Source organism: Opisthocomus hoazin, chromosome Z, assembly GCF_030867145.1.
Source record: "Opisthocomus hoazin isolate bOpiHoa1 chromosome Z, bOpiHoa1.hap1, whole genome shotgun sequence".
NCBI classification, from domain to species: domain Eukaryota; kingdom Metazoa; phylum Chordata; class Aves; order Opisthocomiformes; family Opisthocomidae; genus Opisthocomus; species Opisthocomus hoazin.
The window spans coordinates 64920520-64936145 of record NC_134454.1 but is presented as its reverse complement, the minus strand read 5'-3'; positions in this window follow the sequence as shown (position 1 = coordinate 64936145).

Genomic DNA, 15626 nt, shown 5'->3' with positions numbered 1-15626 from the left:
CTGAGGCAGAGCTCTGTGTCAGAGGTAGCTGCCGGGCAGGCAGGTGAGTTTTTGCACCGCCTCAGGGATGTGTTAAAGCAAAGGAGAGGAGAAGAAGGTCTAGTGTCCCCTGTACCACACTGGTTTGCTGTTTCTGCGTGGAGCAAAGCTCTCACGAACAGATCCCAGATCCCAAGTGAAGTCAGATCAAGTTGGAATGAGAAGCCAGGAAGGAGAAGGAAAGAACAGGGTAGCAAGGGAAAGGCATTGGGGCATCTGCTTTCACCTCTCACTGGCCTGTTGTCTGAGAGACTTACCGACTGTCACAGTGCCTGGGACTGTGAAAAACTGCTTCACTGGCTACGACGTACTACTCTTGTGGGCAAAAGGTGGGGGGAGTCCAATGATTTACTGCCGGTTTCGGAAAATAAAGAAATTACTTGTAATGTGCTAGGCCAGTTTGCCTCAGTGCGAGACCGGCCAAGCAAGGTTTACTGAGTTTCACTGAAAGCTAAGCTGAGGCCAGGAGCTGATGATGGGACAACTTCAATTCCACAGCAAGCCAGATCTTGCAGGGAGTCAGCCTGTGACACAAGGCTGCTCCTCAGCACTGCTCAGCTCCCTTTTGCTCATTCCCTCATTAAAATCACCTGGGGTTTTTTTCACCATGAATGTCAATGTTGCAAGATTTTACAGTGTTGAAGTGTTGCGTGTGGGGTCTGCTGGTGATTTACTGTTACCAAAACACTGAATGTTCCTGGTCCTTCAGTTAAACCAAGAGTGCAGAGGAGCTGCATGCCTTGGGTATCAAGCGGGCTCATTAAGCAGAAGCAGTCCCTCTGTAAGCATCCGGTGCTCAGCTCGAATTTGCCAAGCCATTTTGACAAGGGTGCCCAGGCAGCCTGCCAGTTCACACAAACGCCTCATGGTTTTTGTTTCCAAGAGCACAGAGGTGAGAGAGGGAGAGCGTGCACAAGGAAGTGTGAGTCTCTGCATGGCTACCACTCACCTAAAGCAACCTTCCGGTGACGGAGGTGGGAGTCCAGCTTCGCTTGCGTTGCATTCTGCTGCAGCGAGTGATCATTTATCCGTTGCTGCCAGCTGATTTACGGCTGGCACAACAGCAATTGTGCAAATGGTAATAACGGTCGTGTTGGGAGCTGCACTTTGCTGTTTGAGAAACAGGCTCTTGGCCTTACTGTGCTGCAAACAGCATCCCCACATCTGCCCTCTTACCTTTGGTGCATCAGTCTCTGTTGATTTCCACACAGCTGTTGTCGCCTACCCGTGTTTCCATGTTCTTTTAGGGTTTCGGCACTTGAATTATTGCTTGTTTAGGTAATGATTTCAAACAAATGTGGCTAATCTTTTCCCTATACATTTTAGTTGTTCTTATTTTAAATATTAAGTCTCCTTCTCCAACCTTTTTCCATTCCTGCAGTCAGTTATTTCAACTTACATTTAACTTGGACTTGAGCACCGCAGCATTAACAGTTCAGATGCTGAAGGGAAAGTCTTGAAGTTTTCATGTGGGGTCCAGCTATGGGGTGTCTTTGTGTTTTGAGAATTATTAAAAGCACCAAAATAAAAAAAGGAGGGGAGAGAGAAAAGATTCTCTTCTCGCTGTTAAAAGGTCACAACTAAGAGCAAAACCCACTGGGAAATCCTGACCTAAACATACATAGCCCAGTTTAACCAAATTGTTGTGGAGGAGAGGAAGGGCTGCAGCACCTTCAAGGCCAGTGACACGTTCTGCTGAAAGTGTTGCTGTTGGAAAAAGCAAATTTTTAAAACCTGTACATTCTACAAAAAATGTACTGTTTTGGACAGGAAAGATTGCTCATACCTAGATAGGAATTTGGAGGGGGGCGGGGGGGAAGGCAACTGATGGCCATGAAACAGGCACAGATTTGCCTGGAATAGCTAATACTCTGTGATTACGTGGGAGAGGGATTTCAGCTCTCTGCTCTGAATTAAGAAAAGAACTGATTTTGGCTGCTCCACAACTCTAGGCAAGTGTCTGAGCCAGTGGATTAGTAGCTTTTCTGCAGTAGGCAGAGATACCTTATTTTTCACAAAAATCCTTGAGAGGTCCTGTTTCCTCAGTGTAGGATATGAAAAACTCAGAAATCCCCCTGGCTTCCATGGGGTAAGAAAGCAGTTTCCCATCTGTTCTGTCTGCTTCCTTAGTGGCTCACAAGCGTTATTCTGTTTATCTGGTCTCCTTATTTTAGCCGAGCCAGGTAGCTGTCTTCACAGAGGGAAGGCTAAGTGTTGAAATTGTGTTGGCAATCAGTGGCACCCAGTGTAGAGAGCATAGCAACGGAGTGACGTGCTCAGAAGCACTGAAGCAGGCAGGATGCTTACTTTTTTTTCCCTGAAGAATATTTTGTGGGAGGCACGGTGCCTGCTAGATACCACCTCCAGCCACAGACAGGTCTTGAGAGCAATCTCCAAGGGCTCTGTGCTGCTTGCAGCCCTGTGCAGTAGACATCAAATGCCACCAAAGAGTCCAGGGAGAGCAAGGTCAGCCGGGATTACAGTCCCCTGGTGAAAGACAGTGCGAAGAGTAGGGCATTACCCACATTTCTCCTAATATGACAAACTCAGCTTTCTCTCAGGTCAGCCTTAGGTCACACTTCGATATGCTTCGGTCAGTTTGGTGTAGAAGGCTCCTGACTTACATTGGCATGTTTTGACACTAGCGTTGTGCTAGTTTTCTCACCTGTGGTCTCACCAGCCTGAGGAAGACAGAACCTGAAGTTGACAGCTGCCCATGTCATTGCTTACTGGGTTTGGTTTGAGAAGTTGCAGCACATGTTAGGATGCTCCTGTCACTGCTTTTACAGCTCTTTCCCAGGGATTTAATGACCAGTTGGCAGTAGGACAGGTGGAAAATATGGATGCCCTGTCTTTGTCTTTGGGCATCAGAAATTCACCCATAGCCACAACAAGCGCTGACTCTGAACCAAGCCTGACACACAGCTGAAGCGAGAGAAGCTGGGACAGCAGTGACAGAAAAGTAAGGGCAGAAGTCTCTTTTACTAACCTGTATGGTTGATACAGGAAAACGGTGGAAGAAGAGCCCATGACAATTTTAGGGCCTTTTCTTTGATGGTCCGTGTAGATTTTGTTCAGAGTCTTTATGCACTGTGTTTTTCTATTTATCAACCTGGTGACAGTCCTCTGCGATGTGGTCAGTGCTTCCTTACTGGGTTTCTGAGCGGGCCAGATTCCTGGAAGGAGCCTTCTGGATGCTGGCTGGCTCATCTGGTCGCAGCAGAGGTGGATGTTCCTGAGAAATATGAGGGGCTGGTTTCCAGAGCTGGGTTAAAGCACACGCCAAGTTTCTGAAGTGATTTGTAGGCTGGAAAATCTTTGCAGAGTATGAGTTTGCTGTTTTATCTGGCAGAGTGAAGGAAGATTTCCTTACCTCCTTCACAGTAAGGGCACACGTTTGTAGAAAAGTCCTGCCCGCATCTGCGTAGGACTGCGTTTTCCAGTCTCAAGTTTCTAAATCACAGTTCTAGCACTCAAAATTCTTGCAAGCCTGTTGGTTTCTTGTGCCTGGATAAGTCTGACATAAAAGAAAAATCAATTTTGAGAGGTGCTTTTTTCACCATTTGAGTAAGAAGGATGTCCGCTTGCGTAGAGGGAAGAGTCTTATTTCCTGTATCACAAGATACACACTTGGAGAAAGAAATGGCAAGTGTCAGAATGACATCTGCTCTCTGAATTGTCAGGCACTATGAAGGGTTTTCAACAACCTGAAAGCCTGCATTGTTTCACTGCATCTGCTGCCCTGTTAGGGCGTTATTAAAAGTGCGTGTTGCCACAAGGGGAATGGTACAGAACAAAACCAGACACATTTCTTCCAGAGGATATTTGAGTGAAATGAAATACACTACACTCCTGGAAGTTACCCACAGGATTAAAACAATCTGATATTCATTAAGCAAACAGCTACTAGTTCTTAACAATAATGATATCCTTTGCATTCTGTTAGAGTCAATTCAGTGTGGTCTGAGGTTTTAATAACCTACTCATCTATTTTCAGCTTTAGTAACACATCCTGCCATTGTAGGTTTACCAGATGCCTCCCTGGGGCTTGGTTTGAGATAATTCCTGCAAAAATTTAGGTAATTCAGCATATGAAGGTGACACACCTTGGAAAGAGTTGATATAGAGTTGTTTTACATTGATCTGGATGCACGTAATTTGCCTACTTGTTTCTTCTGACTATATCTGATAGCATATATATATACAACCCTCCCATGTTTTTACAAAACTAATTTTTTCCTGGTGAACTTTTGCAGAAGCTTCCAGTGCTGTCACAGGTCAAACATCAGCACTGAATAGATGGGATAGCTTGATCCACCATAAGCAGTTGGCACTGCTTGTGCTCCTCTACTCTTCACCCTTTTTCAGGACCTTCCAAATTACTCAGCAGATAAATTCTGCAAGAATTTACTGGTAACTTCACATACATCAAGGGAAGGTACCCCACAGTGCCTGGTGGGGTGTTGCCTTTCAGAAGAATAGGACATTTTCCTAAGCTCTCCTTTACCATATAGACGAGGGCAGAGTGAACTAAGTATTTTTGTAAAGAAATAGATGTACTTCTGTTTAACTCTCAGAACAAAACAACGTGAATTCTGACATCACTGGTCAGGCTCAAATGTTGAGGAAGGTTTTTGCAAAGGGACAATATTATTTCTTGGACGTGCAGCTTATAATATTACCCTTACAAACCAATATGCACTTACAACTTACCTACATTGTTTCTAACCGTGTTTTATTATCTCCTCAATTGTACACTGGAGCAAGACAATGAACAGTCTTTAGTGCTTAGTTCTTCTTATCTAAGTCACAGAGCTGTAGGCTGGGCAAAGCGACAAGATTTTCCAAAGGTTGACCTCTGTATGTCCCAGCCTGATGTGCAGCTGAGTCACCTCTGGAGACTGATCCCCAAGGTGTCCTTGGAGGGCCCAGCAGCTAATGGGGTCACTTTATCCATCCATCAATGGTGAAAGCAAAGAAGTTGTCTTACAGCTCACAGTATTGCTCCACAGAAACTGGAAAACAAGAGCTGAAGTAGGCTACCATACTGGGAGCCCGGCATCGAAGAAAGGCATGGAGAAGCAAGCAGTGTGTCCACAAATACAAAGAAAGGATCATGCATGAGGACCTGACAACATGTTCATCACTCAGAGTCAGAGCAGCCTGTGTGCCTACTGCCTGGGTTTTGCAAGGTGTGCTATAGCATCCCGTGCCAAAAGTCTATTCTTTTTCAAATACTTTATCACAAGACAAAGGTACCCAGAGTATTGGAATGGAGAGCTGAAATTTCCATTGATTCCTCACAAGAGCAGTCAGGTAGATATTCTAAACCACGTGTTCTCTGTCGAACTAACACAGTAATTTTTTCACCACAAAACATTTAACGGTAAGAATTACCTGAGTTTTTTGACAAAATGATTCAGACAGAGAAACAAAAGCTTTATTTCTTGATAGAAGCATTTATCTTATTACTTCCTAATGATTTAATACTCACCCTTTGAATTTCTTTGAATAATATTAGTTATGCTAGAGTATGAGGGAATTTTATTTTCCTCCTTTCCAAACCTCTTCCATCACCAAAAATCGAACATAGTTGCAGCTGTCTTCCTCAGGAGTCAAGCGCATGGGGCAGAGCTGTGTGTTTTTCTAGAAGGTACTGTAAAGTATTTAAGGCTTTGGAAAGCAGAGCAGAACTTCAGTTGCTGTGGAAGTGCCAAACCTGATGATGCCTTGTCACAACAGCTAGTCTCCCTTCTCAGCAAGCCTTGAGCAGAGTGATTGCAGATTTTCCCAGGAAGCAAAATGCTGGCTGTCACAGTATGAACAGTAAATGTGCTTCGATTCTGTTCAGATTCCAGAAGTCAAGTTCTCAGTCATATTAAAATTCAATACTTATTAAACAAAGACCTATTGTATATAAATGAGGCCAGCTGATCAGGCCCTAGGTTTTGGGTAAACCAGAGTATCATACTGTTTCAGTACTCACTCACAGAAAAGACTTTTTCTCTCCTGAATCACTAACCCTGTAAACAAACAGCATGCCGTCCAGAGGACATTTTATAGCTACTGACACCTGTGGCTGAGTTTAAAAAATGCAGTGTAAAGGTTATGTAACAAAGCCTGTTTGCAGCCTAGAGCCCATTACACCACTTCTCCCCAGATTCCACATTTAAAATTCCATTTGTAGCATGGATGCTCTTAACTAGTGGCATTTATTTATCATGAAATCTTTTCCTCCAGGTCAATATTCCTACAGACTAATGGAAGAGAACCTATACCCTATATTTAATGAGTTGTAGTGACTTCTGAGCAGATCTGTTTGGGCTATTAAATGATTTTACAGCATAAAGAAGCTCTTTCACATTTTCAGGTGTCGAGAGGAAGCTAAAAAATATTTCACCTGCATGGGAGAGTGTGCTACTCCTTAGTCCTTTGACTTTGTACAAGCAAGAAACAGAACTATCAGAGTGCACGTTCTACTGGCTGTTGATCTCTGCTGGTGCACAGCTCTTACCGAACTTGAAAAATACACCTGGAAATCAAATATACATAGAAATCACAGAACACAAACAGACCTTCTTGTTGGCTTGCACTTCAGATACTTTTAAAGAAGATGGGGTCCTAGCTTTCCTTACCCATTCAAGCTTTGTAAACCTTGACCAGCATCTCTCTCACACTGCCTTGCTCAAAGAAAGAAAGAGGAGATGTATAAAGTTTTACTGTTTTTGTCCAAAAGCAAGAACACCAAAGATACCTTTTCAGTTGGCCCAAAAAACCACTCTGCAAATTAAAACTTTCCATTACTTCTCCCTCTATGCTAATAGATAAGCATTAACAAAAAAGCATTCCATATAGAGTACCTCTCACCATCAACGGTTTTAAGAGCCTTTCCCATCTGCAGGGTAAAATGAAACTAAAGATTTATTTTGCTAGTGACTGGTATAGGTAATAACCTAACATGAAAACTAAAATCTCTGCTCTAGACATAGGACTCTTTCATCTATGTCAGCTCTTTATCTGCGATATTAAATACTGTGTAGAATAATGAAATATGTTCATAAAACTGCATTTCCTTAGGCTTTTTCCCCATACTCACCACTAACTTAATTAATACAGTTGGCAGAGACTAGCAGGAGTTGATTATGCTTAACCTCTATAAACATTTGCAGCATGCAGGGTGCCTACTCCTGTTTGAACTGCGTGTAATATTTGGATAGTAAACCATCTGTTTCTCATGCTTTCCCAGGGTGCAAATGGGATCCAGGAAAAACAGAATGTTTTGCTAACTGTAAACCAGATACCACAATGGTATTCTGACTCCCGTTTCCTTTAATGGCTTCAAAGTCTTTAAATTTGAATCACTTAAACACATGATGCCAGTAACATGCATGCAAAATACATCAAAGCCAAAAAAAGAAGGCATTTCATTAGAGCTGATGCTTCTATTTGTGAGTAACCATTGCAGAGCACTACTTTACATGCATTCATTATTGTGTTCCTCCAAGAGAAGACATTACAGACGTTTCTCTGAAAATGCCATGTTTTAGAGACCTCATCAATTAAAATGAAAGGCTCCATCTGAGCAAGCACATGGTGTACTGTGGCACTACTTGCAGCCCCTTGCACCACAAGAGCACCCCGGGTCTGCTCTTTGCACAGATCTTTGAGGAGGCAGAAAATGTGTCCAATGCTGGGGCGTATGTCTGGCTTGGCGTGAGCAGTGCCATGACTGCTGCCTCAGTGCCCAGATGTGCCCACAGCTGGCGAGGAGCATGCTGCGAAGGGGGCAAAGCAGTCCCACTCAGGGATGGCTGCAGGGAGACATCTGTGACAGGATGGCCAAGACTCTGGGGAAAGGGAGGAAGGGGCCCCTTGGGAGGAGGGGCTGCCTGCTTCGTTGTCCCCAGGTGCGGACCATTCCTTGCAGGGTGACTTCAAGGGAGCCCAACGCCCAGACATGGCCTGCAGCTGGAGCAGGAGCACTGTGGTACCACCGTGGCTACTCTGGCAGCTCTGGGCCACTTCCTTCTCTCCTTCTCCCAGGCCTGAGGTCGTGTTCTGCAGCCTCCTAGACCAGGGTGGTCAGACTCTGGCACAGAGGACCACCGCAGTGTTGGCTTCAAGGGGCTGCTGGAGGTTTATCGTCCCTCCCCACTCAGAGCAGAACTGTTGCTAAGTTGGACTGGACTGTGTCCAGCCAAGTCCCATAAAACCTAGAGGGAAGTAGCTCCACACCATCTCCAGTGAGATGTTCCAGTTTGGCGCTGCCCCCCGGGAAAGGACTCTCGCCTAGCGTGCCATTTGAACCCCTACGGCAAGACCCTTTTGGGTGTTAAACTCTTTCTGTTGTGTTCCTGTGGAGGGCTGAAATTCACTGCTGCATGTTCTTTCCACTCCACTTCCCAACTTATATGCACACAAACCACAGGCAAGCAAAAACCGCACCCAGGGCAGAACCTCAAGTGTTACAGGGCAAGTGGGCGTAGATAAGCAAGCATAATTTCTTTCTTCAAAAGATCATCAGAGTAGGCTGTTCCCAGAATCTTTTCAGGGTTTGACAGGCAGAGCAGTATGCTGCAGAGAAGAGAGGGTGAGCTGAGGATTTTATTTCAGTCTGTAACACCAGGCTTGGAAGCTCTACACAACATGGACAAAAATCCTGGTTGAAGCAGCACACAATCAGAGCACTGGTAAGGCTTCACAATGCTGGGAGGACCTGGGAGGTATACATATGGTACATTATTCAGCACAACAGCTTATTTGAGGGTGTAACATATGCCAAGCGAAATGACATCAAATCTGAAGAATCTACATTGCACATTGCTAAGCTGATAACCATGACAGTTCTGAAAAGTGGGAGGAAAAGGATAAATAGAGCATTGAGCAGAGGGTGGAGAATGAATTTTAACAACTGGAATATAAAAAGTTTTCTTGGTGAAATGAGGGAATGCAAGTAGCTGAAGGAGGATTCTGTCTTCTTGGGGTGTCAGAAAATTTCAGGGATATAGAGTGGGGTTTGGCCACTGTTGCAGAGACTAAGCTGTGTGGTTAACTGGCTAGTTTTTGGTGAAGAGAGATCTCATTTCTTGTGGTTTGCATAAGCATGAGTAATCTTTTCAAGAACTAAACACTTATTATTAGTAATGTTTAGGAGTTACTATAGATTTCTGTCATGAACTTCTGGTATATTGAGCAAGACACTATGTCATGGTTTAACCTGGCTGACAGCAACTAAGCACTGGACAGCCGCTTGCTCACCACTCCTCTTGTCCCAGAGCGGGAAGGAGGGGAGAAATGGACAAAAGGTGAAACTCGTGGGTTGAGATAAAGACAGTTTAATAAGACAACAAAGGAAATAATAATACTACTAACACTACTACTAATAATGAATATGCAAAATAAACTATATACAACACAAATTTCTCACCACCGCACGACTGATTTGCAGCCAGTCACTGAGCAGCGATCGCAGAACCCGCAGCTTTCCTGGAGCTCATGAATTTCGCAGATTTCACCAAACTCATGAATTTCATGTAATTCCCGAAAAAGACAGAACTCCCAGAAAAGTTTGAACTCCCACAAAAGAGAGGATTTGAACTTATGGAGAAGAGGATAAAAGAAAGGGATTCCTGCCCCCCAGCCCACCTCCATTCACAGGCTGAGCATGCCGTCCATGGTAAGGAATATTTCCACTGGCCAGCTGGGGCTGCCTGCCTGCCTGGCCTTGCTCCCTCCCAGCTCCTGAACACCTGCTCACTGGCTGAATGTGAGAAACTGGAAAAAAAATCCTTTATTACCAGTTATTGAAACCATCAGTGTTATCAACATTCTTCTTGTTGTAAATCAAAACCACAGCAGCCACTGGGAAGAAAATTAACTCTATCCCAGCTGAAACCAGGACACATTATAAGTCTTATGCTACTCTTTGCAATGAAGTATTTTTCAGTTTTGCTGGCTTGTTCACTTCAGCAGGGGTTTGTTTGGCGTTGCAACCCCAGGAGTGATGGTAATAGCTTCCACTGAAGTGCATCCAAGTATAAGCTACATAACATCCTTTCACCCACCACCAGGTGTGAAATAAAGGAATTGCTCAAGTGCATTAAGTAACTATTTAACTCAGATTTGAACATGTAATGAAAAATCATTCTGTAGCCAACTGAAACAGCATGGAAGGTTTGAAGAGGTAGATGATGACTACCTGAATTGGAATCCAGCCAGAAAAACCAAGGTAACGTCCCGATGCAAAGATGCAAAGGCTTTACTAAACACTCACTCCTACAGAAAGGCACTCCTGAAATGGGAAGAGCAATAGGTGGTGAGCACCTCTCTTTCACGCCTCATGGCACAGACAGCATCACTTGCAGGTCACTCCCATCACACTCCTTCAAAGTGGACTTTGCTCAGTCAGCCACTGCCACCACAAGTCACAGCGTGAAGGTCATCTTTGGAGGGCTCTTATCCGAATACTGTCCTGCTCCATTTGCAAGAGATGATAAGTGATGGTGTGGTTGCTATTGACGTTAAGTATTACTGCCTAGCACAGATTCAGTCCAGACGGAACAGTTTGAAACTCCAGCAGCTCCCAGTCTGGAGTGAGCCTGGGTGGAGGCACTGACTCGGGGCAGCACAGCCCAAGCAATACTGTATGTGGCAGGCACAGCTGGGCTCACACGAAACACGCTGGCTGAAAGCCACTGAAAATGTCCTCAGGCAGCTGTGCTCTGCTGCTCACTAAACATGGAGCTTCTCCTTTTGCTGGAGCAGCTCTGGCAGATGAGAGTGAACTCATCGCAGAATGATTTCAAAGCGTGATTGTCACCCAAATGCTTAGCAGCCCAGACCAGCAGGCAACTTTGGGCATCCTTTAACATAACAGTCATCACATCACTCCCTGGAAACCACAGAGAGAAAGATGAACTTGGGCTTTCCTCACGCTGAAATGCTGAATATACGTACCTGTGATCATTCAGGGTTGCAATACTGGCTTCATGGCAACAGGGGGACTTCCACACAATAAAACTTCAAGGCCAGCACGTCCAGCCTGCTAACCATGTGGAGCAGCACCAAGCACGCATCCAAGATCCTAATGTGGGTTTTTAGATGCTGTTGCCTTTTAGATATTATCTCAGCCTCATCTCAACTCTGTTCTAATTTTCATCTCCCACTGAGAGTGCAGGCATCTAAAGGACACCTATGGTGGCACACAGAGCCAGCATTCACAGCCCTGGAAACCCCGTATCAAGCTCTCGGTGTGGCTGAGAGCCACAAGACACACACCGTGCACAGCAGGAAGCTGAGATATGGTTAAGTGACTGGCAGGGAAAGGATGACCAAGACTCACTGCTTAACTGTAGGCTGGGGCTGTGCACACAGCTGTATCCCGGGCTGTGAGACACTGCAGCCCTTCCTGCTGCAGCTCCAGGCCACCCAGCCACTGCACAACAGCACAACTCTGAGAGAACAGGACTCCTGTTTGCATGGCTGTTCCTCCAGGGATGCGGCCAGCCCTCTCTTCCTCACAGAGTTTCAAAACCAGCATGACAAGCTCTCACAAACTGGCAGCTAAATTTTACTGCTTTCACACGTTTTTGCACAGTAGAATTTCCCCCGGGAGATAAAAGCAGCGGCTCTAGCCCGTGTTTCTACTCTGCTCCATTAGCTTCCCAGTTTGCCTCCCTGCATCTACTAATGTTCACTCCAGATAAATGGAAAAGAGACATCACCTCCTAGATGGCACAGGGGTTAAAAAAACCCCCAAAGGCCAGGTTTACAGTCTATCTCACCATGCTGCCTTCCCCGTGACTGCTGGTGAGGTCCCCAGGGCCTCTGAGAGTGCACAGAAAGCGCTGCAACATGTCGCATCTTCTGTTTAGGCACAATGTGTCTTCCTGACTCAGAATCAGATTAAAGATTAATCTTCCTCTGAGCTGTTTCCAGAAAAGTCCAGAAAAGTCCCAGTTCACCCAAGCACTGACCTAGCTGCCTGCTGAACTTTGCTGGTCTATGCCCAGAAGGTGCACTGGGCACTGCAGGGCTCTGCTCCATGATATGGACAGCCCTGTGGTATCAGAGAGTCTTGGGTAACTCTGTGACTTGCAAGAGAATGCGTTTCATTGGTTGTCACGTTGGGAGTTTAGGCACATTTTACTTTGCTTGACTCTCTTCAGCAACTGCTGTTCTTATCCACTAAGCGGGGATCTCCACCCTCCCCAGATCAGACCTCTGCTGGGAGATCAAAAAGGACCCCAGCCACCCTATTCCACACAGACTGAGAACCATGACCTGGTGGCAAATAAGCATTTAAAACTAATACATGGGCCTAGTGTTACTTATTGTGGGGACTTTTGGTCCCCAGCATCAGCAAGCAGTTCACAGTCTCGGCACACGGTTGCAGGACCCTGGGCTCAATCTGATTTGACGGTAACTGTGCTCTGGTGGGACGTGATAAAGAGCACTGGTGTGATTTAGAGGTACCTCAGTCTGTAGACTCAAAAAAGAGAGGGAAAATGTGCAATAAAGAAACTGTTAAGAAAAGAAATAGAGGAAGAATTTATCATCAAATGGAAAGACAGCCTCTTGAGGAATACAGAAACTATGTTCCTACTGCGGTACTTTGGAAATCAGAGATATATCAGAGCAATTAGAAGATACACTTATTATTTAAATGGCAGTAGTACTATTCTTATGCTTATGTTACCCAGTCAAGAAAAGAGAACTGACACCACGCCTGAAGCTGACAGTGCCCAGCTTTCCAGGGGCTCCTGGCAAATATTTTGAACTCCCTGTTGTCTACCTGGTCTCTTCTTCACGCTGCTGGGAAAATCTCCACAGAGCAGTTCTAGAAGCTCTCCTGTTCCCAGTGGGCTGCCCTGTTCTGTGGACAGGATTGGGGCTTGTGCTATGGGACAAGTTGGTTACATGAGGCAGCCTTTTCCCTGCAGGTGGAGACTGTGACCATCTTTGCTTTTTTTCCCCTTCTCAAGCCGTTCTGGGGACAAAATATTGCTGTTACTACAGCATTTCTGCCAGTCTCTGAAAAATCAGATGTGCCATCTGAGCAGGGCTGATTGTTGTATAAACACTCAGCATTTTCTGACACAAACACCCTTTGCTTTCTTCTAAACAAAACCACTCAGCTGTGTCCCTGCCGCGGGCGAGAACATCAAACTTCTCAAACATCAGCAGTTTTCAAAATGGAAAGTTAACACTAACTGAAAAGGCAATCAAAGTGTTTTCATAAGGTGATCTTAAATATATGCCTTTCTATTATAAGCCTTTATCATTTCTCTGACAAAAATGTAGGCCAGTATTCATTAGAACAACCCCCTCTTTCCAGGCCAGGATTGCTTGGACAGCATTGCAGAGAGTTCATAAACTGTGGAGCTAATGAGTACTTCAGCAGCAGATGAAGAATGTGTGGCAGATCTCCTGGTGGTGTCCTGCCCCGCCTGGCTATGACTGCAGAGCCCCACAGCAGCCCCCTTGATGCACGCAGCACATTTCTCCATCCCCAACCCAGAGCTCCCTGTCTCCTCCCACAGCAGCGGTGCTTTGTCTCCATTGCCAGAAAACTCTCTGGACGTGTTCCTGTGCACCTGTGGAGGAAGCTCAAATGCTTCAGCTGTGTGAGATTGCCACCGTTGTGTCCACGCACTGCCTTCCGTGGACTGCGTGGGGAGCACCAGAGGGGAGGCTCTGCAGCAGATTCCGCACGCTTGTGTCCACATTCACTGTAAACCAAAGCACCCTCTTCTCCGTCTGTGTTTCTAGGCACTGCCCTCTTTTGTAACAGTACTTACGCTCAGCCAAAATGGCAGCAGCTACAAGGGAGAGAGAAAAAAGGGAAGGAAGGAGCTGAAGAGTAGTCACCCTCCCTGCTGTTCCTGGACTGAATAGCTAATACTCTTTTTATATTCTATCACACTGGCTGTTAGCAGTACAGATGGTAAAAAATACTCCCGAGTGCAAAGGAGTGCAAAATAAAGATATAACCATGTGGAACCTAGACAGGCTGACTGTGTGGGGTAAGCAGAGTACATTTGAATACAGCTAAATGGCAAATCATCCATTGAAAACTGCACAGCATAGCGTAGGTTTGTAGAATAAGGCGGCTCGTCCCAGCAGTTTGAAGAAGGATGCAGGGTCATGGCAGATACTTGGCTAATCACGAGCTCCCTGTGTGATGTGGGGGCCACAAGAGCTAAAGGAAGACGTGAAAACAGGCCTGCATCCAGCTGCGAAGAAGTTGCCGCATGTCTGTCTTTGACATCAGTGCAAATCCTGGAGAGCTCAGCTGGCTCCTGATGCCCACAGTTCAAGAAGAATGCTGGTGAATCAGAGGTTGTCAGAGCAGAGCTAGGAATGATTAACTGATCTGAAAATGCCTTCTAGTAAAGGACTGTAGGAGCTCAAATCTGTGCGGCTTGGCAAAAAAGAGGGGTTTGGATGTTCTTGATTGCAGTCTAAGAATACTTGTAAGAGGACAGAAAAAGGATGTTAAGTTTCATGGTTCTGGCAGAGAACGGTGTAGGCAGATTCAATGGCCAGATGTTGAGGTGCAATAAATTCAACCAGAAATATGGCACTGTATTCTTAATAGGCAGAATATTTAGGTTTTGGGACTTCTTTGCAATTTTGTGGTGGTTCCATCTCCATGGAAACTGCAAAATGGAAAGTGCTGGTTTTCTGACTGGTCTGCTCCAACACAAGCTGGAATGAATTCAGGACGCTTCCCTGTCCTGAGTTTTAGAAAAGCTCGGACTGGATGGTCACAGCATCTCTTCTGGGTTTTCAGTGCTGAGATACATGCTTCTTCCCTGGCCCGGCTTTCTTGAAACTGCAGTTCATCTGCACGCACTAGGCCTGCATTTCAGCTATACAATAAAGGCTTCGTCCTGGGTGTAGATAACTCAAGGGATCTGCCCTACAAATGGAGAGGAATCGAAAGTTTTCAGTGCCTGAAATCAGATACTGCTATTGTCTGTAGCAGCACGCAACTTGTTTGCTGATGAGCTCATTAATCCTTTGCTCTCTGAAGATCTTGCCTTTGAGGTTAGATAAAAGTTTTTCTCTGAGGAGACTTCCTCTTCCTTGGTTGCTTTTCTTCCCTAGGAGCAAAGGTGAAGCCCATGCAGAAGGGTGTGTTTTGAGTCAGGAGTTTGGCATTTGTTGAACAGGGCAGCTAGGGCATTCCCTCGATGTCCCAAGTCATGGTAATGTTGGATAATTTCCAATCTCAGCCCCTAAAAGATTTACTTTGCTTAGGGGGGTGGTTGCTGAAGCTGTTCAGCAGCTGGAGGGGAGTTGAACTGCATTTGTGAGATTGTGCTCATGCTCTTGCCTCTTAACCCTGAAGCTTGAATGGCTCACAAGATCGTGTTATTTGGCCCTGGGACCAGGTGATGCAGGAATAAAGCTGTGTGCATTACAAACACTACCATTTCTGTCTGCTGCGTCAAACCTTTTAGAGGAATCCAGGTGAATACTTCCAAAGCCCTCATCAAGATTAGCTTTTACACGTGGCCCGTTCGTGCTGCTGCATTTCCGCTGCCTCCTTCCTGAGGCACTCCAGAGGCCAGAGGAAGGCG